This window comes from Lissotriton helveticus, chromosome 3_1, assembly GCF_964261635.1.
Source record: "Lissotriton helveticus chromosome 3_1, aLisHel1.1, whole genome shotgun sequence".
NCBI classification, from domain to species: Eukaryota; Metazoa; Chordata; class Amphibia; order Caudata; family Salamandridae; genus Lissotriton; species Lissotriton helveticus.
Window position 1 is genome coordinate 2063755920 of NC_136061.1, and position 23623 is coordinate 2063779542.

Consider the following 23623-nt stretch of genomic DNA (forward strand, 5'->3'; position numbering starts at 1 on the left):
TGTAATAGGGACTAAAATGTAAAAATATAAAGGGGGGAATCAATCACTACTGGTAATAAGTTATCCATGACCACCATGCAAGTACTGATAATAATGAAGAGTATTTCCAATTGGTAGTAATTGATTTGAGAGCAGCAGATATTAAAAAGTAAAAAAGCTTATTATCGAAATCTGACAGGTTTGTTGAGAGTAATACAGATTTACAAATCAACACATTATATGAAGGTTTATCTGATAAATGAAAATGTTTATAATAACATTCCAAACCTCATTCCAAACCTTAAAAACAATATTACACTCAAAAAGCATATTTTTAAGTGAACATGGAGCCAAATTACAGTGACAACAATTGGGATTATTTAGTAGTTTTGCTATAAACATTTTTAACAAGTCCATACACAATTAAACAATATGAAAGAGTTAATTGTAGAGTTAGTAAAAGGATACTGGTAACCAACCAGAGACACTGTTCATCCAAATTTTCTTCCGTAAGTCTTGAGAAAAAGAAATATTGAGTTCTTTGTTCCAAAAAAGAAGAGATCAAATGAATGTGGTACTTATCAAAATTATTCAATTATTTTTATAATACAATGACACAGCATGAGATGAAGAAGCAATTCCTTGAATATATGTTCCTAAATAAAATACATTTTCCATTAGAAAGTTGATAGGAAATGAATTAAGGATAGAATTACATAAACATTTATATTCATGAATATCTGAATGGGGCTAGAGAAACTTCTGTTGCAGTTCTTCAAAAGAAGGAAAGTGTTATTATGATTAGGGATCCCGGTTTTATGGTATTTATATTTTTGTCATTTTCGTCTGTATTTATCCATATTTATTTTTTGCTAATCTGACCTGTATCCATATCTATTTTAGGTTTAGTGAAAAAATAACGCTGAAATGTGTATATTTCTGCATTTATTTAACCAGTTAATGTACACTGGTGCCTGAACGCCTGGCAGTTTTCAATTAAATATACACACTCAGAGGTAAAATATGCACTTTTAAGAAAATACGTAAATTGTAGAATCAAGGGTGTGCAAATCTACTGCTGTTTACGGCTCTTTACTAAAATCCCTTTATTTTTGTATCCCCTTGCCTGTCAATCACAGCTATTCGGCTGACAGTCATGATTGACAGCATTTTGAATCACTCAAAAACAACCCAATTTCCATTTTTATCCAAATTCAAAAATAAATACAGACAGTAAAAAAAAAAATTCTCTCTGTATTTATCTGAAAAGATCAGTAAAAGCATAAAAAAGGGTGCCTTCATTTTGATATATATCTTTTAAGTTAAAGATAGCCGCATTTATCCAAGACCGCCAAAATTGTATGCTTTTACATATTGTAATATTAATTTTGTAGCTTTTAATATTGCAGATCTTTGTAATAAAGAACTAGAAGCAGACGTAGAAAGTTAAGTAAGTAATTAAATGGTGATATCAAACTTTTTTCAATGTGAATTACTAAAATCTGTGTTGGTGAGCCAAAAAGTGCTTTGTTATGATAATTAAAAAAGTCTGGCAAAACAAAACCACTGTTACATTTTGCAATTTAAAATGTTTTGTAACTTATACGAGGTGCTTTATTATTCCAAATGCATTTAAATATTAGCGTGTCTAAAGATTTATAGAACTTTAAGTGGAATTGGGTAGTTATCTTGGACAATAGATAACATATTTTTGGAGCAATAACCATTTTAACAGCAATCATCTTTCCCCCACCAAGATAAATGTAAAACAGACCACTTATGAATGTTGTCTTTATTAGTATTGAGAATATACCCACAGTTCAATGTAACCAATTGTTTATGGGTATGAGAGAATAGCAACCCAAGATATTTAGGTTTTTCTTTTGCTATATTATTTCATTGTTTGGAAGCATACCAGGGGTACAGTGCACATTTAAGGGAAAACATTCTGTCTTATGTGTGCTTAAAGTGCAACCTGAAATTTGAGAATATAGCTAATCCATTTTTAATAGGGGTGGAATAGAGGAATCTGGATTACTAATATATAATAATACATCATCAGCATAAGCTGACCTTTTTATAGTAACCTCATTAATAATAATACCTTTTATCTTTGCGGATTGTCTGATGGAAATGTGTAGAGGTTCAATGGCAAGGAGAAAAAGTAAAGGTGTTAAGGGAACACCTTGACGGGTGCCTCTAAAAACAGAAAATCTGTTGTAGAGTTGACCATTAATGAAAAGTCGAGCAGATGGGCCAGAGTAAAGGGCTGAAATCATACGAATAAAGGAACTGCCAAAATGAAAAGCAGATAAAGTACTAAGTAGATACTGCCAATGTACTTTGTCAAATGCTTTTCAGTATCTAATGCAATGGCACCAGCAGAAAGGGGTAAAGATAAGACAGCTTAAATTGCATGAAATAATAACATAATATTGTTCACTGAATGTCTATTTTTCATGAAACCAGTTTGATCAATGTGAATAATAGTATCAAGCACAGAAATCAATCTGGTCGAATGAATTTTCAAATAAAGTTTACAGTCATGAATAATAAAGGTAATAGGGTGGTAGTTTGATACAATAGTCGGATATTTATTAGGTTTTGGAAGAATTATAATCAAAGCTTCAGTAAAGGATCCTGAAGTAGATCCTGATATACTAAAGTGAGTAAATAATTTAAGTAAATGAGGCATCAGATAAGGAGAAAGTTCTTTATAAAAATCAGTAGGTAAACCATCTGGCCATAGCAATTTCACCAGTTTAAGAGATTTAATAGCAGAATTATGGGCCTGATTACGACTATTTGCCATCATCCCGGAGATGGGAACCGCCCGCCTATAAGGCGGTGGTCCCACATTCGGCATTACAATCCGGCCACAAGTGCCATGTTCTCCATTGCGATGGTTGCTACTTGCTACAGTTTTCCTGCAGTACGTTGCAGGCAACAAGTGGTGCCTGCAACATGGTGCTGGGAAATGTAGATGGGCACCATAGATGCCCTTCAAGTGCAAAACCGAACTGTCCCTGCTCAAGGGGGCCCGCAACGGGCCCCAAAAGTCCATTCCCGCCAGCCTTTCCATGACGGGTGTACCACCATGAAAAGGCTGGCAGGGATGGACCATCATAAACCCAACAGCGTAGCCATGTATGGGATTGTGAGGTCCTCTATAGCACCAGCGGGCTCAAGGAGACTGTCGGATGCATGGCGGTCGGAGTTTCCGACTGTCACAGCCAGTAAAATATGGCGGATGGGAATGGCCTCACAATAGCGGGGAATCCTCCACCGACAGCCTGTTGGTGGCGAGTTCACCGTCATCGTAATGACCCCATACGTTTTTCTAATGAAATCAGTACATCCAATTTTTCCCTCAATGATTTGGTAATTTTAGGTAGCGAACCTCTAGTTCCATCCCTCAGTTGGCACACACATTCACGATGTTCCTTTCGTGAAAGAAAACTACTTCCATTCAAAGTTCATTACACATCTTGTGCGTTTATTTAATGTTCATTAGCGTTAAATGTATTTCAATTATTTTCTTTTTCAAGTTCAAATAAATCCATTTATAAATCGGGCATGGTTATTCTCCACATATCCAATGCATTTCGAGCATTATTAGCATGCTCTTCATCAGGGAAATAGACTCTCCGTGTTTTACTCCTGTATCCCCCTCGCGCGAGCCCGGCCGCTGTTGTGATGTACACGGGACGCCGGAGTCAGACGCATTGGATATGTGGAGAATAACCATGCCCGATTTATAAATGGATTTATTTGAACTTGAAAAAGAAAATAATTGAAATACATTTAACGCTAATGAACATTAAATAAACGCACAAGATGTGTAATGAACTTTGAATGGAAGTAGTTTTCTTTCACGAAAGGAACATCGTGAATGTGTGTGCCAACTGAGGGATGGAACTAGAGGTTCTCTAGCCCCACAAGTTTTGGTTATAGTTACGACGTCGTAGGACACTCGACGCCTCCTTGTTGTGCACCACCAAAGTGTATACCACAGATTACCAGTTGACTAAACTAAATAGCAGTGCATCTATCCAAATAGAACTATGTAATTTTAGGTAGGCCACAGTATTGCAAGAAAAATTAAATCCTAAACTTATCTATAGCCGAGGTATTACTGTATAGATTTGAATAGTAAACCAAAACTTCATTAACAATTTCTTCTTTCAATAATGCCAATTTACCATCTAAGCCATAAATTGCATTACTTTGGATTTTATCTTTTTTAATTGGTAAATAATTTGCCAAAAGTCACCCAGATTTATTGGGTTTGAAATGAAATTTAGCCTTATTATTCGAAATATGTACACCAGCTCCTTAACAAAGAGTTTAACTCATATCTGTGTTTCTGTAATTGTGTCTTGTATTTATCATTGGATGAAATAAAGAGCTGTTCATATTTTGCTATTTGTTTATTATATTCTTTAAGTTTAGCATTGAAAGCTTTGTTATCGTGTGCCACAATTGATATTGTTACTCCTCTGATATAAACAATAAATGCATTCCAATGATTAACAAGTGAAGTAGATCCTTTTGGATTGAAAGAGAAATGATCATACAATGCTGACAAAAGTTTGGATTTAATATTGTCATTAAGAGCAATATTCGTATTCATACACCAGCAGAGTGGGATTGTTGAGTTGCATTAAGTTGTATGACACCTGAAATAAATGCATGGTCAGACATGTCAATATTGTGAATTGTAGGATCAGAAAATGAATGAATTAATGAATGGGAAATTAACAAATAATCAATACGTGAACAGGATATGTGAGGGTTAGAGAAAAAAGTAAACTGTTTGTCTTTTGGGTGATGTAGACGCAAAATGTCCACCAATGTGGTTGATTTGAAAAAGGTTTTTAAACTAAAATATCCTTAGCGGGGACAATATTTAGTTTGAGAATATCTATCCAGCAATGGGTCACAGATTAAGTCAAAGTCGCCACCAACTATAAGTGGAACAGTACCTAATGTAATCACTTCATAGGAAAAAAGAGTCCAAAATCTTGAATCGTCATATGTTGAACCATAACTATTAACTATATGAAAAATATTAGTATCAATTTTAACTTTTGCTATAATATAACAACATTCTGTATCTGAATATTTGTATAGTATTTGAATATTTCACTTTTTTGCAAAAAGGATAGCAACACCATTCTTTTTACTAACTGCAGGAGAGGAAATAATGTTACCAACCCAACGTTTATTCATATATGATAAAACTGTATCATCTACATGAGATACCTGAAGTAAATAAATGTCCGCTTTATGTTATTATTATTATTATTATATAGATTTATATAGCGCTACTAAGCCCAAAGGGCATCAAGGCGCCTAACTAAAAAACTAGCTGGAGCAAATATGCACTATTACAGGTAGGCCTTGATGAACAACCAAGTTTTGAGCGCTTTTTTAAAAAGAGACAGGGAAGGTTGGGCTTTAATCTCCAATGGGAGTGAGTTCCACAGCCTCGGGGCCACACTAGAGAATGCTCTACTGCCCAACGGACCTTCCTAATCCTAGGGACCACCAGCAGATTAAACTCCGATGATCTGAGGGTTCTACTGGGCACATGACGGGTTAGCAGGGAGCCCAGGGGGCTTGAAGAATCAGCCGCAAGAGCTCTAAAGGCCAAACACAAGATCTTAAAAGAGATCCTTTGTTGTATGGGAAGCCAATGCAGGCTCTTTCTGGCCATTGTGGCGGAGGATGCATTAGGTAAGGCTAAAACAAAGCGCGCGGCAGCGTTCTGGACAACCTGAAGGCGCTGAGTGAGTCCCTTGTTGGCATCTGCATATGTCTGGCTAAATAATCTAAAACTTTAGCTCTTTTAACAAGGTGTCTTAAACCTTTGACATTAAATGGAGCAACTTTAACTGTATTATTATTATCCATAATCAGTAGAAAAAAGAGAAAGAATAAAAAAATAAAAAAATGTAGCTTAAAGGATTAGAGAGTAGATCCAGATGAAGAAGATAGGAAAAAGGAAAGACAAGGATAAACATAAAAAGACAACATAGAAACATAAATACGTTATATCGACCAATAGGCTAAAATCAAGAGTATTCAAATGTATGATTCTTGTGGGAGTGTCACTTGTTTCCCTGGAGAGCAGAGAATGTTGATCTAAAAATGCATAAAGATCCTCCGGATGATAAAATGATTTTGAGGTACCATCATTCCAAATTCTCATTACAGAAGGGTCAAAAAGGCCATATATAAAAACCACAGCTACTTAGTCGAGGTCTAAATTCTTCTCTTGCCTGGTGTAATACGCTCTCCTGCTGCTTCAGAGAAAAAATTCAGACCATCCAGGCTACTTTTCCCTCTGGTAGCAGTCACTGTGCGGGACCTCTGGCTGTTCAATCTGCGGCCCCCACCTGCTCTCTGTCAGTCTTTAGAGCAGTCGACCCCCTGGAATCTCTTAAGATCCTCAGGGGGCTAAAGTCCGGCTCTCCCTCGGACCCCTGCCCGGCTAGGCTTCTGGCTGCCGTGGCAGAGAGTGTGCATACAGAGGTGAACTGTATTGTCAACATATCCTTTCAGTCAGCAGCGGTCCCTCAGGGGTGGAAGCAGACTAAGATCTTGCCTCTTCTTATAAAACTTCTCTGGATCCTCTTATTCCAGGGAATTACCGTCCCATCTCCCTCCTTCCGACCATTGCCAAGGTCTGTGAGAAGGTTGTTAATAATCAACTCACAGAGTATGTAGAGACAGAGGGACTCCTGCACCCAGCACAATCAGGGTTCCGAGCCTCTCACAGCACTGAGACTGTTTTAGTCGTGGTGGTTGAGGCTATTCGGGAGTGTCTTGACGCTGGCGGGAGGGCAGCATTAATTTTGTTGGGCCTCTCGGCAGCGTTCGACACGGTCCCCCATGCTCTCCTTCTGGCCCGACTTGCGGATATTGGGGTATCGGGAGCGGTTTGGGGCTGGATTAGATCTTTTCTGGAGGAGCGGGTTGAGCAGATTTGGCTCCCTCCTTTTTCTTCCTCCCCCCAGCTGGTCACCACTGGAGTTCCACAGGGTTCCTCCCTTAGTCCGCTCCTCTTTAATATCTATCTCACGCCACTGATATATCTGGCTGAGGAGCTCGGGGCTAAGGTATGGCCTATGCTGATGACATGCAGCTGCTGTTCACTTGGGATAAAACATCTGTCGCTGCCTCAGCAGCACAACAGTGTCTGGTTTCCATGTTTACATGGTTGGTGGATGCACAGTTAAAATGTAGCGAACAAAAGTCCGAGATCTTGCTTTATGGCAAGTTTCCCGCTGACTTTTGTGAGCAGCTGTGGCCTCCTGACTCCACGTTCCTCCTGTGTCGGGACAGCTTGTAAAAAATCTGGGAATATGGTTTGACGAGAGTCTTTGAGTTTGAGTTTGAGTTTGAGTTTAAGGGATTTGTAGAGCGCGCATTCACCAGACGGTTTCTTGGCGCTGTGTAAATACTGCTACTCAAGGGGCAGAAAGATTAAAGGATACGGCAATTTAAGAGGGAAAGGCTTGGGTGAACAGGAAGGTTTTGAGGCCTTTACGGAACAGGGGGTACTGGGAGCAAGATCTCAAGTGAAGTGGGAAAGAGTTCCAAAAAGCGGGAGCCGTGGTAGAAAATTTGGAACCTCCCCACTTTTTCCGTTTAAAGCGAGGGACCACAAGGAGATGATGGGTGGCAGAACGCAATTCTCTAGGAGGAATGTAGTCTTGAATGGCTGTATTAATGAAGGACGGGCAGATCCCGTCCGGGCTCTAAAGATGGTACAGCCAAGCTTGAATAAGGCACGCTGCCGGACAGGGAGCCAATGAAGGGATACAAGCAGGGGTGTGACATGTTGTGATTTAGGTAGATTGAAAACCAGTCGAGCAGCCTGGTTTTGAACCAGTTGGAGGCGCCTCACGAGGTACGCAGGCATGCCATGGTAAAGGGCATTGCCATAGTCCAAGCGAGACGTCACCATGGCCAAAAGTATTAATTTGAGGGCAGCTGGGGAAAAGAATCGTGAAACTTTACGTATTGTCCGGAGGGAGAGGAAGGCTGAGGAAATGACAGCACTGACTTGAGAGTGGAGGGAAAGTTGATTATTGATTTTAAGTCTTGACAGAGGAAACTGGAGTGGGTGGGGAACCTAAAGAGGGGGGCCAAAAGGAAGAGGACCAGGGACTGGAGCAACCACCCGTCAACACCAATTCCGTTTTGTCGGGATTGAGTTTCAGGTGGTTGAAGTTCATCCAGTCCTGGATAAAAGTCATGATGAACTGAAAGTTAGATATTGATTCGGGGGAGGAAGAATGAGAAAAGATAAGCTGGAGGTCATCTGCATAGTTGTACACAGAGACCTCCATCTGCTGTAAAGCAAAAATAAGGGGGGCAATATAAAGGTTGAATAACAGAGGGGACAGAGAGGATCCTTGGGGAACCCCGCACTGGACAGGACAAGAGTCAGCTGAGTACTCACCCAGGCGGACCGCCTGGGTGCGGCCACTTAGGAAGGAAGATAGCCATAGCAGGGCCGTCCCTCCGATTCCCGCCGCCTCGACACGTGAAAGTAAGATGGCATGGTCCACCGTGTCGAATGCGGCGGAGAGATCAAGGAGGACCAGGGCCTGAGGCTGACTGGTATCCATACCCTCTCGGAGGTTGTCCAGTACCGATATAATTACTGACTCTGTTGAATGTGCGGGCGGAATCCAGCCTGCCTGGGAGCCAAGACACTGTTTCTTTCCACAAATTCGCCCAAGGTTCTGACAACATGACGTTCCAATACCTTTGCCAGGAAAGGCAGGAGAGAGATGGGGTGATAGTTGGCTGGATCCGAAGGATCCGCCCCAGGTTTTTTAAAAATAGGAACGATCACTGCCGATTTGAGTGAAGGAGTGACAATACCCTGGGATAACGAGCTGTTAAGAAACGTGAGGGGCGGTGAGGGGCAATAGGAGTAGATCTGCTTCAAAATGTAAGCAGGGCAGGGGTCCAGGGGGGAGCCGGATTTAACTAGCGGAAGGATGGAGAAGAGAGAGTCAATCGTGAGGGGGGGGATGGAATTAAGGTGTGCTGCAGCTGGGGGACAGCAAGGGTCAGTGAAGGAAGGGGATGGGGGAGGGATGTTAGCTTTGATCGTGCTAATTTTGTTGAGGAAAAATAAATTAAGGGAATCGCAAAGTGGTTGTGATGGAGAAGGTTTAAGTGAGGTTCTATCAGAGTAGGCAAGGTCCTGAACGATGGAAAATATTTCTCTGTGCCGGTTCTCCGCGAACTGAATTTTAGATGAAAAATAAGTCTTTTTAGTTTCCAGAATGGATTTCTTGTATTGTGATAGAAGAGTGGTATATCGTGTTCTAGAAGTAGGGCAGTAATCCCGCCTCCAAAGGCGTTCCGCTTGGCGGAGATTAAGTTTTTGAGTCTTCAGGTCGTTGGAGAACCATCGGTTGGCATCTTTGGGGCGTTTGGACGAGATGCGCTTCAGAGGGGCAATGGAGTCGCAGCCGGCCCGCAACCAGCTGTTAATAGATTCAGCTTGACCGACAGATGGCAGCCCTGAAAGGTCAGGGCTGGATAGGGAGAGTGTGGCAGATAGAGCCACTACGTCAACGCGGTTCCAAGATCGTGCCCAGACGTTTTTGGCGGAGGTGAGCTTGGGGGATGAGAGAAGGGATAAAGAAAAGGTGATCAGCGAATGATCTGACCATACACAGGGAGAAATAGAGAGTGAGGTGATCGGACAGTTTCGGTGCCAAATTTGGTCAAGGATATGTCCCAACCTATGCGTAGGGGCGTGGACAGCGGGAGTGAAATTGAGCGACAGGAGGGAGTCTGAGAACTCTTTGGAGGTTGCACATTCCGCAGGGTCAGAGGGCCAGAAGTTGAAGTCTCCCAGGACAACGATGGAGGAGTGGTTGACTACCAAGGTAGCCATCAGGTCTTGGAAGCTTGGGAGAAATGTTTGAGGAGGAGACGGGGGTCGGTAGGTAAGGACACAGGTAAGTGGGGGAGTCAGGGAAAGTGAACGGGCAACTAGACAGTCTGAAGAGCCCAAAGAAGACAAGGCTAAAGGTTGGAAAGTGATTTCCTTACGGGCAATCAGGGCAACCCCTCCACCTGACTTTCCGGAAGAACGATCAGCTCGGATAGCGTAATAAGATGGGGGGAGTATTGCCAATAGGGAGGGGAGAGAGCTATCCGAGAACCAAGTCTCGGTAAGGAATAACAGGTCGGGTTTTTGAGATTCCAGTAGCATGAAAAGATCGAGCTGATGTTTAACTGCCGATCTAGTATTGAGGTACATTGCAGAAATTACTGTAGGGGAAGGGGCAGTAGGAGTCGGGATGGAAGGAGGACCAGCCGGAGGCAAGGACAAGGGACTAGTGTAGAATGGGGTTTGAGAAGTCAGGAGGCCAAGACTGGTGACTCGGGTTAAAGCAGTAGCAGGTAATGGCCACTTGCCTTGGAGATCAATCAATTGCGAGCGGGAGTATTGAGTGAGAGAGGCAGAGTGACTAGCCTCTAGCCTCGGTCGGCCGCGGACGGGCGCAGACGGGCTTTCCTTAGGCGCGCCCGCTGCGCTCGTCCGCTGCGCTTCCTGGGGAAGCACATTTTTATGGGATAGTTAGTGGATGGGCGGTGGGCGTGGCCTCCAAAGGGGGCGTGGCCTGAGCTTCGATCGTAGCGCTGGAAACCGCGTTCTACGCCTTCCACTAACAGCGGTAAGCCCGCTTGTCAAACGAGGTGACTGGGGGTAAGTGAGTTAAAAAGGAAAGTACACTGCAACAAACAATTTTTAAAATTACAGTCTCCCGGCTTTCCGCCTCAGGAGTAGAGCATTAGCAAATGGTGACGCTCGTATTCAGCGTCCCTTTTGAGCAGTGGGCGGTGGGCGTGGCCTCCGAAGGGGGCGTGGCCTGAGCTTTGATCGTGGCGCTGGAAACCGCGTTCTACGCCTTCCACTAACAGCGGTAAGCCCGCTTGTCAAACGAGGTGACTGGGGGTAAGTGAGTTAAAAAGGAAAGTACACTGCAACAAACAATTTTTAAAATTACAGTCTCCCGGCTTTCCGCCTCAGGAGTAGAGCATTAGCAAATGGTGACGCTCGTATTCAGCGTCCCTTTTGAGCAGTGGGCGGTGGGCGTGGCCTCCGAAGGGGGCGTGGCTTGAGCTTCGATCGTGGCGCTGGAAACAGCGTTCTACGCCTTCCACTAACAGCGGTAAGCCCGCTTGTCAAACGAGGTGACTGGGGGTAAGTGAGTTAAAAGGAAAGTACACTGCAACAAACAATTTTTAAAATTACAGTCTCCCGGCTTTCCGCCTCAGGAGTAGAGCATTAGCAAAAATCTTTCCTTCTCTACTCACATTAAAAAACTGGCAGGTTGTTGCTTTGGCCTCCTTAAGACTCTGCGGACCTTCTTTCCGCTTCTCCCTCAGAGAAACTGTCACCTGTGCCCTCATTCTTTCCCGCCTGGACTACGCCAATGCTCTCTTTGTTGGGTCCCCTGGATACCTGCTCAAAAAGCTTCAGGTAGTCCAGAATGCGGCCGCCAGATTGCTTTTGGGCATCTCGAAGAGGAATAGTGCTGTCCCCTTATTACGCTCGCTTCACTGGCTACCTGTTGTTGACAGGGTCAGGTTCAAATCTTTAGTTTTGGCCCATTGTGCTCTCCATGGTTCTGGCCCCCTCTACCTCCAGAGGAGATTCTCCTTCTACCTTCTGACGTGTGCGCTTCAATCCATGTCTTTGCGTTTTGCTCTGGTTCCTCGCTTTAAGCTTCAGAGGATGGGTGGCAGCTCCCTTGCAGTGAAGGCTAGTGTAGCCTGGAACGCCCTCCCCTTTTCTCTGCGGTCCATTCAGAACTTTGCTGTGTTTAAGAGAAAACTCAAGACCCACCTTTTTGCATGTTAAATTTCCTTCTTTACCCCTCTTCATCGCGCCGGGACACTCATGAGTATCTGTGCTCGCTATAAGTGGATCTAACATAACATAACAGTGAATTCTTTGCAAATGTTAACAGTCTCCTTGGCGAAGTCTTGATATATAAAAATATTATTTCCACTAACCATTAAAGTTGGGATCTCTCTTGCTGCTTTCCGGATCATTAAAAGATGATGGTGACACAAGACTTTAAAAATCACCTGATGCGGCTTAACACTGCTTGGAATACGATAAGAAGGAATTCTATGTGCTTTATCAATTTCAATTTTTCTGAGAATTTTAAGTGCAAAAGACCAGGTATCAAGGATTCCAAGTATTGCCTACTGTAATTTCCTTCAACTCTTTCTGGGAAATTAAAGATGTGCAAATTATACTGCCTATTACAGTTTTCTAACTCGAGTAATAAGGCATTCATTGGCACAATGTTCACGGTAAGGGGAAACACAATGTCAATTTTAACCTTATTAATCTCGATTTTTATTGCATTGTCAGAGACTTTCATTGAAAAGCCAGCCATATCCTTGCGAATATTTTTTATTTCTAAAACAATGTTATCAGTATTAGAGCGTACTGCTTGTAACGCTTCCAATAAAGTTAGGTGTTGTATGTAAATTCTTTCCCTCCATATTCAAATTTACCGAGCAAAATAAATATAAATAGAATCAAAGGACCTTCAAAAACAAAGAAAATGAAAATACATCAAATATCACCAAAGCAAGTAACTGTGTAGCAGCTATAACCGGCTGTGGGTGTGGTTAAGCTCCAGCAGCACCTCACAGGTCTTCGCTAAAGTGCTTGCCACAAAGAGGAAGAAGGGACACTCCAGCATTAAGAAGGTAAGCCTAGAAGCGGCAAAAATATTGTCAATAATGAGGGCATTGCGGGAAGATTGTCGGAAGGCAGCCATCTTGAAAAGCGAGGTTCCACAACTCCACATTACATAAAGTTTTAAAGTGAGTTGTGTATATGACCTGTTGAAGTGTTTAGATTTAATGATATTGTCAAAGGTTGAGTAGTTCCCTATGAATATAGAACAAGATGTACGACCTGCCAAATAGCGCCTCGCAAATTGCGTCGCATTTGGGACTCGCAATTTGCGAGGCGCTATTTGGCATGTAACACTGTTTGAAATTTCCAATGGGGTTGCAAATTGTGAGGCTCATAAATATTAATGAGCCTCTCGCAATTAGCGAGCCCATTGGGAATGGCAGGCCCTCCCAGGGATGGTGACCTGCTGGGCTCAGCAGACCACGATGTCTAGGATTGCTGTTAAATAAAGCAGCTTTTTTTTTTAATGCATCCCATTTTCCTTAAAGGTAAACGGGATGCATGAAACGTTTTCGTTTTATTTTTTAAGGGCAGGCAATGGTCCCTAGGAATGCATTACCACCTACTTGAAGAAGGTGGTAATTTGCAAGTGGTTGCAAAACATTGGTACATAGATTTATAGTTGCTATTAGGAAGGTTACACCCCTTCCTAATAGCGAGTAGCAATCAGTATTTTGCAAGTCACAATTTATTTGCGAGTCACAAAATACTGTTTGTACATGAGCCCATGCTTTTTAGCATGTGCAAACGGGTCTAAGACCCGTTTGCGCACGCTAAAAAGCGTCGTACATCAGGCTCATAATTTTCTGATCCTTTTCTTAAAATGGATTAACTCACTGAGGAGAATATGGTCCAGAACCATAGTATATTTGTTTTAATCATACTCATGTCACCTTTCCAACTACCTTGCTATGTTTTCCAATCCTCTAGAATTTAAAAATTTGCATTTACAAAATAACATCCTAAAAATAGGTAGCTAGTCACAGACCTCAATGCTAAAATATGTTTGCCTGTTTACTATTTCCAACCAGTCTGTTCATACATTTACAGTATTGGTGAAGAGGCCCTTTTGTATTTTCAATATGATGAGAATTTCAGTTGAGTTAGTGGCCTTTGTAAAGTTAAAAACATATATTCATACCTGTTGTTAGCCAACACCTTTTAATTTTAGCAAAAATAGCTAATAAACACTTATAGGGGACTTCAACAAGCCTGATTCCACCCGCTACTGCATAAAGCATGGGATAGTGTAGCAGCCCAGTTTAGACACTAGCTAACCTCACTGAAAGTGATGTCTTTCTTCCCTTTCACAAGGAGCACATCCACACACAAAGTAGTTCTGTTAAGTGCCAGGAACTACAATGGCCAAAATGTATTTTTGTTTTTAATCACTTATTTTAGATTGACGAGGGTCCAGCAGCTTCCCCAACAATAAAGCGTTGCAAAAACATTTTTAAACTTGAGAATTGACAAAGTCACCTCCAGGCCTATTGGCTTTGCCAATGCTTGTTTCTCTCTACTCCCTCCGTAAGCCCTCTTTAGAATTGTTCTCACTTATTAATACATGCTGGTTAAATCTTTCCAATCATCAGCTGCTGGAGGGTGAGCATAGAGAGGGTGCACTACAATGGCATCCAGTGAAGACAAAAGGGTGGGCAATCCATCACCAGGGGCTGTTACAGGGTAAACAGGGGTGTGGGAGAGAGGGGGTGTCACAAACTAAACATGGAAAGGTCAAGTATATAAGCTTAGACTTGTCGGGACACAAGAAATCTAGATCAACTGAGGTGAAAACAACAGCAAAAATGTAACAATGTCAAAAGTAAAAGGGAAGGGAGTAGGGAAAGTGAAGAAGAATAACAGATCTAATAAGAAAATGAAAATGTTTTTGAAAATCACTGGATGCACCTTAGGTCATATAATGCACTTTAGGCTATGCTACACTCCTCACAGAGTTCCCATTAGATTGATAGGCAGCTCAATGTGCACTGCACTTTAGCTGGGTAAAGGGAGATCTGGGAAAGCCGCATCTTTAACATATCCATTTATGCTGTCAATATATTTGGCCGCTAGCTCATTCTTTTATTATTTTATGCTCAGCATTAAAATGGGTAGAATGAAGTATACACAATCCGCAATTTGAGTCATTCTTTAGTTACAAATAAGCATTTGAACAGGACGGATAACAGATTGGATAGGTAAGTACAATACCTGAAATGGAAACCCCTCCCCCGTCCCATGTAACAGTCCCCTAAATACATTCCATGGACCCCAAATTTTTTCCCATTTTCGCGGGCAACCTCTGGCTTTGTATATAGTCTGTTCTGCCTGCTGGCACTAATCTAAGTCGGCTTTCAACTCCGCTATTTTGGGAGGGTGTATTGCCCCCCAGTGTTTTGCGATATTACGTTTGATGATCATAGCCGCTACAGTCAACCACGTTCTCGTGCACCTGGGCCAATCCTCCTCATCAAGGTCTAATCGTCAATAAGAACCATTTAGGCTCCAATGGGACCTCTACTTCTGTCACTCATGCCCTACTATCTTGAACTTTTGCCCAATAGTTTTGCATCTCTGGGCATTCCCATATTTTGTGTATGAAGGACCCCTCCTGTCTTCAGCCCCTCTGGCAGAGGCCATTTTCTGCGCGGCCAATCTTGTGAAGTAATGATCTGGGATAGCAAACTCGGTGTAGGACCTTCAATTGGATGAGGTGGAAACTGGAATGGAATGCTACTTCCCGCAGACCTTGAAGAGCGTCTGTCCATTCCGCATTGTCTAGCTGCCCTATGTGTCCATCCCAGGCAGTCTTTAGTGTTGGGTAAGGATCGGAAGAGTTATTGAGGATTTTTTTGTAAATTAGTCAGATGGCTTTCGTATGTAGGGGGTCAGTGAGCAGTCAATCCTCCAGTGGCGAGGCGTCCACCAATGCCTCCCCTTCACTAATATGATGCTTTAGGGGATGTCCCAATTGAATGTACCTTAGCCATACCCCTTACCCCATTTTGAATTCAGTTTGTAGTGTTTGGAATGTGATATACGCCTGGCCTCTCTGGATGTCCCTCAAACTGTCAAGACCCAGAAGTTTTCAAACTCCCTGAGTTGGCCCACCTCTGTCAGTTGGTCACTATCCTAAAGAGGGGTCATCCAGGTCCGCTTCCTGTCCCAACCCAAGAACATGGCAGAGGCCTGCCATCCTTTTAACACCGTCAGTGTGTGAGTGAGTAGATCTCTCTGTTTTGGTTTATTATACAGGAGAAATGGATAGCCCCTGGCTCCCATCAGCTTTCTATTAACCCGAAATGCTGGGTACGATCTGCCAGTAAATGTCCAGTCAATAATGCACACCATTTGAGAGTCCCAGTAATAGGCCTTAATATCCGGCACGGCCAGTCCTCCTTCATAGACTCCTCTGTTCAGTTTACCTAGAGCTCAGCGTGGCGCCTTTCCATTACAAATGAGGGTCCTCAGTTCTGCGTCTATTTTCTGAAAAAATACCTTAGGGATTTTATAGGGCATTTTTTGAATTGCGTAGAGCAGCCGTGGGAGTGTCATCATCTTGAATAACGCAGCACGGCATTAGCATTTGGCATCTATGACAAATATTGCTAACTGGGACTCTGCATTTTTTTTTTAGAATTTGCTTGGGTCTCTAGTTATATATATCCCTTAATAGTCAAAACAGGATGTTTCCACCAGAAGTTTGCATCTGGAGGTGAGAGCAGGCACTCCCCCTGCCAGTGGACACAATAGCGACTTGTCACAGTTTACGCAATAACCTGAAGAGTCCTTGATAGAGATGGAGGATTCTATTGATTGACTGTCTGGTGTCTCTCCACATACAGGAGTGCGACATCGACATAGAGGGATATACGTTCCTCCCTTTCATCCCCAATTGGGATACCCCATATCAGGGAATCCTGCCGTATCCACACAGCTAATGGCTCAAGCACCAAAGCAAACAGCAATGGGGAGAGAGGGCAGCCCTGTCTCGTCCCCCTTTGTAGCCCGAAAAGTCAAGATGTCGAGGAGTTGACTCTCACTCTTGCCAGTGGCTTATGATAGAGGAGTTTCACCCAGCTCACAAAAATAGTTTAAAGGCGAGGCAGCCCACTATTGCATATAAATACTCCCTTTTCACACTATCGAAAGCCATTCTGGCATCTGGCGATAATAAGGCCGCCGGGTTCGAGGTTTGTTTTGACGTTATGTGGAGGACCCCAAACAATCATCTCAAATTGAGCCTGGTGCTTCTGTGGGGCATAAACTTTGTCTGAATCGGGTGGATGAAGGAGGTCACAACCGAGTCATAGTTAAAGAGCTTTAGCTAAGAATTTGGGCTCGTAATTTAGGAGCGAGATCAGGCAGTATGAATCACACCTTGTCAAGGCTGTTTTTTGATCCGTTAAGAGCGCGCCCTCTCCCACGCCTCAACTAACATGTCATGGAGGTGCTCCATCATGTGATCTAGTGTACATTTATATAACACTAATGGTTTGCCGTTGGGCCCCCCTGCCTTTCCAGACTGCAGTGTGTGAGTCTAATTTTTACTTTCCTCTATCGAGAGGTCCCCTTCCAGCATATCACTCTGCTCCGAGGACACTGATGGCAGTTGTATGTCTCGGAGAAACTCTGTATATTCTTCCTCCAACTTTCGATCCACCAAGGAGTATAGGGATTCATAAGATGAGGTGAAAGCCTCAGCTATCTCACTGCCTGTAGTGTGATTCTGGCCCTGTCTGTCTGTTATACTTTGGTACCAAGTTATGGTTATTTCTCCTTTTATCTAACCAGGTGAGGAGTTTGGGTTCTTTATCGCCTACTTCATATAATCTATACTGTGTTGCCCTTGCATGTATTCTAGCTTTATCTATCACCAGGTCCCTTAGTTATCTCTACTGGAGCCCCAACCTATGTTGTAGCTCTGCATCTTTGACCCCTTCCTCCACCACTTGTGCCTCAAGCTTAGAGATAGTATCTTCGAGGGCTAGACATTGCAGTTTATTTTCCATTTTCTTTACCCCACTGAATGTTTGTGTTTGGCCCAAACTTATAGGCTTCCCAAAGAGTCAGTGGCATTGTCACCAAGCCCTTATTTTCCTCGAAGAATTGTCTGGTCCCTGTCTTTACTGCTTTTTTGGTTTTGAGATCCATAATATGCCAGGGGTCAATTCTTGGGGGTAGTATTCTGTCCCCCTGCAGGCCCTTCAGAACCACCTCTACCGGGAAATGGTCCAACACCCCTCTTGCAATATGTGTGCACCATGCAATTCCCCTGAGTTGTGCATCTGGTATGTAAGTATGTAGTCAACCCTAGAGAGACTTTTGCAGGAGGATGCACTATAAGTGAACTGTCTAGTGTATGAGTGTTGATGCCGCTATATGTTCCCCAGGCCCATAGTATGGAGGAACTCCTGCAGTGGCCCCAATCGTCATCCCATCACTGATCCTCCCAGGAAATCAAGGTCAAGTGACATGACATCGTTCATATCACCTCCAATTACCCACCTCCCCTCTAGCAGAACGACCAACATCAATCATATGGCATGCAGTACCACCGGCTGCAGTCCACCGGCTGCAGTCCCGGGGGAGGCGAAGAGGGAGCATACATTTAACTTCTTTTCTTCCCACAGCCCACTTAGATCCATAAATCTCTCCAAGGGGTCTGTCCATGAGCCGCCCAGGATGAAGGGGAGAGGGTTCTTGCCCAGAATAACATTACCTCTGGACCCAGAGGTATATCCAACATGTGCCTGTAAAGAATAACCAAATCTATTCTGGGCTTTACAATGGTTCCCCATTAAATGAGTCTCCTGTAAAAGGACTATATCGGGGGAGTGAAATTTGAGGAATTGGAATACTGTGGCTCTATTCATGCTAATATTGAGGCCACTGACATTCCAGGACCAAATCCTCATTGTCTTCCGTACTGTCTCAGGGTTCCCCTTTGTGCTTGTAAAGTAGTTTCCTCCTACTTACCTACCTGATGCTCCTGACATACCCATCCCCATTTGACTCATCAATACTCGCAAGACATTTATAATTCTGGTCCCACCCCTGACCAACTAACAATAAAATACATTTCTTATGATACCCCCTTCCCAAATCCCAACTTTGGGGCCCCACCCCCATCCCTGCTACCCTGCTAAATAGGCAAAACATTCCCCAGTCTACTTGCAGAGTGGCGGTCGACCCTTAATCAACTTTCCAAACACTGATGAGAAGTGCTCGGCCATGGGAAGGAAACCTTTGGCCCCGCGCTCATTTTCAAACCCTTGCTGAATAACTTTGGTATAGAGAAGCTAGTAGGACAAGTGTAAATGCCCATTTTCCTCCCTCTCCCTCCTTTGTCTACCGGCTATGTCTCAATAATATTTCCTTCCTTGGCCTTACAGTTCATTTCTATTGAGTCACTCAACTTTCAGGCCGTTTCCTGCTGCCTGCCTCTGTTTCCACTGTGTTTGGGCCGTCACACCGCTCTCCATTCGATCGATCTCTATTTCTCCTGTTGCATTCTGCATTTATCGGAGTGGAACTGGCGCCTCTCCTCTCGGCCCGGCCCTTGGTGCACCATCCATCCAAACAGTCCTGTGCCTCTTCCGGCGCGGCAAAATACCAGCATTTGCCCTCTGCCATTCTCCTTAGTTTTGATGGGAACAGCATCATGTACTTAATGTTTGGATCACAAAGGTCTCTTTTCACCGGCTCTCTTCTCTGTCTCTGTGCTAGCAAAGTGAAGTCCGGTAAGAAGCGTATCTGTGCGTTTTTGTACTTAATGTCACTTTTCACACGGGCTACCTGCCGTATCACATTGTGGTCCCGGTAGTTTCAGATTCTTGCAATTATTGTCTTCCTTGGTGCCCCTGGCCTGGGCGGAGGTATCGGTGCCCTGTGGGCCCTCTCCACTGAGAAGAAAGTAGACAGTCTTGTGGGTTTCAGTGTTTTCGAAATTAAGTCCTCTAGGAAAAGATCCATGCTGGGGCCCACCGCTCCCTCCGGGACCCCCACCACTCTGATATTATTCCTGCATGCCCTTCCCTCCTGGTCTTCAAGCTTAGCCGCCATGATTGTAGCTTGCTGAGTTAATGACTGCACCTGATCTTCAAGTTGTTTTGTTGTAGTCTGGAGTTGGGTGATATGTGTTTTGGTCCCTGAAACCTTTTCCCTTAATTTAGACTTATCGGCTCAGATCAAGTTAACCTCCTGGGTCATCGTATCTATTTTGTGTTCCAGGGTGCCCTTCAAATCTCTGATGGCTTCCATTATGGCTCCCAGTAATGGCTCCTCTGCCTCTTTGACTCCTGCCGCCCGGGAGTGTTTTGGGATGGTGTAACTATCCATTTTATTCATTTGAGGGATAAAAGCACTTTTGGGCTTCACCATTTTACAAGTGCACAGTGAAGCGTCATAATTTTATAGAATGCCCTTCATGGTAGCACTCTCCGGGGGGCAACACTCCCACACAACCATGATGCCCCTCCAATATGTCACTCCCGGTGTATAATGATGCACATGTGCACTGGTGGCCAGGAGATTTAGGAGCTGCTGTACACTAAAATGCGCCCTCCAACGACACTCGGGTGAGGCTCCCCTTGCTTTCCCTTTTTCTTTGTTGTTCCGGGCCACCGCTTTTACTTCTGGGCCCTCCTCACACTGGAGAAGGACCCCTGAAAGACTCCCCAAGACAGCCACCCGTTGGATCCGAGTACCGCCTAGGCAGTGAATATACCTTCAGCCAATGTAGGCAATGCCCCTCGGCGCCTCATAGTCCAGGCCTTCACCCCTTTCCCTCCTCTATGCACAATTCAAGGCCTACCACACAGTAATTTGGCAGAACCGGTCCTCGTAGTCCTGTCCTTGGTTCTGCTCCTCCCGCGATTGGTTTCTTTGATGAGCTGAGGGCAGCACTCACCTCGAGACTTGCTTACCGCAGTGCGCACTTTGCTGTTCATTGCTTTTAAACCCTTATAACTTATAATTTAATCGCGCCGCATACCTGCGCTGGATTTTTAAATGTATTTGATCGCGCTGCATACCTGGGCTTATTGGCTTTGTATTGGGCTGTCTGGGGGCAACATTGTAGTTGTAGCTCTCACCTGCACTATAATAGTGGCTCACCCTGCACTTGGCAGGATTTAGGGCAGTCAGGCACCGATACCCATCGCTTTGCGGCGTTTCAGGCCGCCATCTTGGGAGGGGGAATCTGGGGCTGCCCTTTTTTGGGGGACTAGTTGTTTCCCTTGCAGGACTCCCACGTGTACGGTTATTTAAGATGTACAGTCCTTCAGCACGCAGCGATGGCGCGCAGCGGAAGCGCGCCGGAGGTGCGCCAGAGGTAAGCCGTTTGCGCCCGTTCGCGCACAGGATGCACCGGGTGCCGGCAATGCTGCCTCCTCGTCTCCTGTTCCCCTTATGTATTCTAAAGATGAACTCTTAAGCCTGAACCCCTGTGCTATGCCAAGCTGCCAGCCTAATTTCACTAATAGGCACCAGTCATCTTTCAGCAGTAGGCACCAAGAGTCGTTGGCCTGTGGCTTTCTGAATGTGAGATCTCTCAGCAAACATCACGTGGAAATTGCGCTACTCATCGAGTCTCATGAGTTAGATATACTCTTTATGACTGAGACCTGGACCAGAGTGAATAGCACGGTGGAACTGGGCTTAGCTTGTCCCCCAGGCTATAAAATTAGACATAATCCCCGGGTGGGGGCTAGAGGAGGAGGAGTTGGTCTGATCTTTAGGGAGACACTAGATCTTTCCCAGCTTGTTATTAAGGAAATTCCAGGCTGTGAACTGCTGGGGTTCTCTTTAAATGGTCAGGGAGGTGTCTTATACACTTGGCTGCTGTGCTATAGGCCTCCGGCCAGCGCTCTGCCCGCTGTATCTGAGCTTATTGATCTTATTTGCGATCTTTCCAATTCCCACACCAGGTTTATGGTGTTGGGAGACTTCAATCTGTGGCCGGATGGACCTACCGACTCAGCTTTTAAAGACCTGGTACAGGCTTGTTGCAATATCCATCTGCAGCAGCTAGTACTCTCTCAGACTCATCTAAGGGGCCATGTCTTAGATTTGATCTTCGCAGACGTGAATCAGGTGACCATACGGAATATCCTACCTCAGTGCTGGACGGATCATGCGCTCGTCCAGTTCTATCTCTCACTTCCTGCCATCTCGGTGAAGAGAGGCAGTTCAGGTGCTATAAAGGTGGGTAGACAATGGTCAAAGCTCCTGAAACAGTCAACCCTGCCTACTCTGCTTCCGGATGGTTTTACTCTGGGAGAAAGTGTGGATGAAAGCTATGGGACCCTGAGTCAGCGAATTTCTGCTTGACTGGACCTACTGGCCCCGCTGCGGAAAACTAGAGACAGGACCAAACACGCTATGCCTTGGTTCTCGAGGGACCTTCTTCAGCTTAAACTCTAGTGCAAGCGGGCTGAGCGTGCCTGGAGAAAACAGTATCTTGAATCCGATAGAGCCCTGTTTAAACAGGCACTGGCGATCTATAAAGCTCAGATTAGGTGTGCCAAGGACAGATTTTTAGAGGAGTCGCTACTGTCAGCAGCGCATAAATCTCAGGCCCTATTCAAGATCGTTAAAGATCTGTCGCGTCCCGCATGCGCTGCAAATGATATCCCCGCTTCTCAACTCTTGTGCGATGCTTTGGCACAGGCCTTTGAGGACAAGATTGCTACCATTTTGAGCAATCTTGTTTCATCGCCTGGCTCAGACCTTCAATCTCTGCCTAACTCCTCTTCAACACCTTTTATGGAGAGGGATGCTAGGCCAATTCGGTTGAACAGTTTTCCTCTTCCGTCCTTTGAGGATTTCTGTACACTGGCTAATGGTGTTTCTTCGGGCTCCCCCCTCGATCCACTTCCTCATAAATTCCGGAAACTGTTCCGTGAGGAGCTCTTTCCGCCACTTTTTGCCATATGTTGTCAGTCTTTCAGCTCGGCACGGGTCCCGGAGTGCTGGAAGCTGGCGGTGGTCTCCCCGCTCCTGAAGAAGGAAACACTGGATCCCACCTGTCCAGCAAATTACAGGCCGATTTCGTTACTTCCATTTCCAATAAAAATTCTGGAGAAATTGGCCACAAAACATCTATCCAGCTTCTTAGAGACCAATGCCTGCCTGGACGTGGCTCAATTCGGTTTTAGACCAGCCCATGGGACGGAGTCAGCATTGGTGACTGTCTTGGAAGATCTTCGGACGCGTGTCGACCAAGGTCAAGCAGCCTTTTTAGTGCTGCTCGACATGTCGGCCGCATTCGACACGGTCAGCCATACAATCTTGATCAGGAGATTAGAGGAAGTGGGGGTGTCTGGCTTGGCCCTGGATTGGCTAGTATCCTACCTTGGTAACAGACACCAGGTGGTGGCCTTGCCACCCTTCAAATCCAACATCAGAGGGGTTGGGCAGGGCGTGCCCCAGGGGTAGGCCATCAGCCCTATTTTATTTAATCTTTACCTCCGCCCCCTGGTTACGTTGATAAAATCCTTTGGCATAGCAGTTACCAACTATGCTGACGACACCCAACTTATCTTCTCGTTTGAGGGAAAGGAGGCTGTGTCACAAGAGATCTTTCACCGTTGTATGACAACAACGGCGGACTGGTTGAGTCACATTTCCTTGCAATTTAATAGCTCCGAAACCGAGGTGTTGCACTGCTCAATGGACCGCACCCCTAGGCGTCTTCCTCAGGATTTTTGGCCTTCCTCATTTCAGGGCACTATTCTCCCGGCTGACTCCGTTTGGAACCTGGGGTTGATGTTCGGTTCCAACCTTCAGCTGGATGTGTCCGTGAATAAAACGGTGGCCACCTGTATGGCACTACTACGCACGCTGCGGAAGATTCTACCTCTTTTTCCCGTGCGG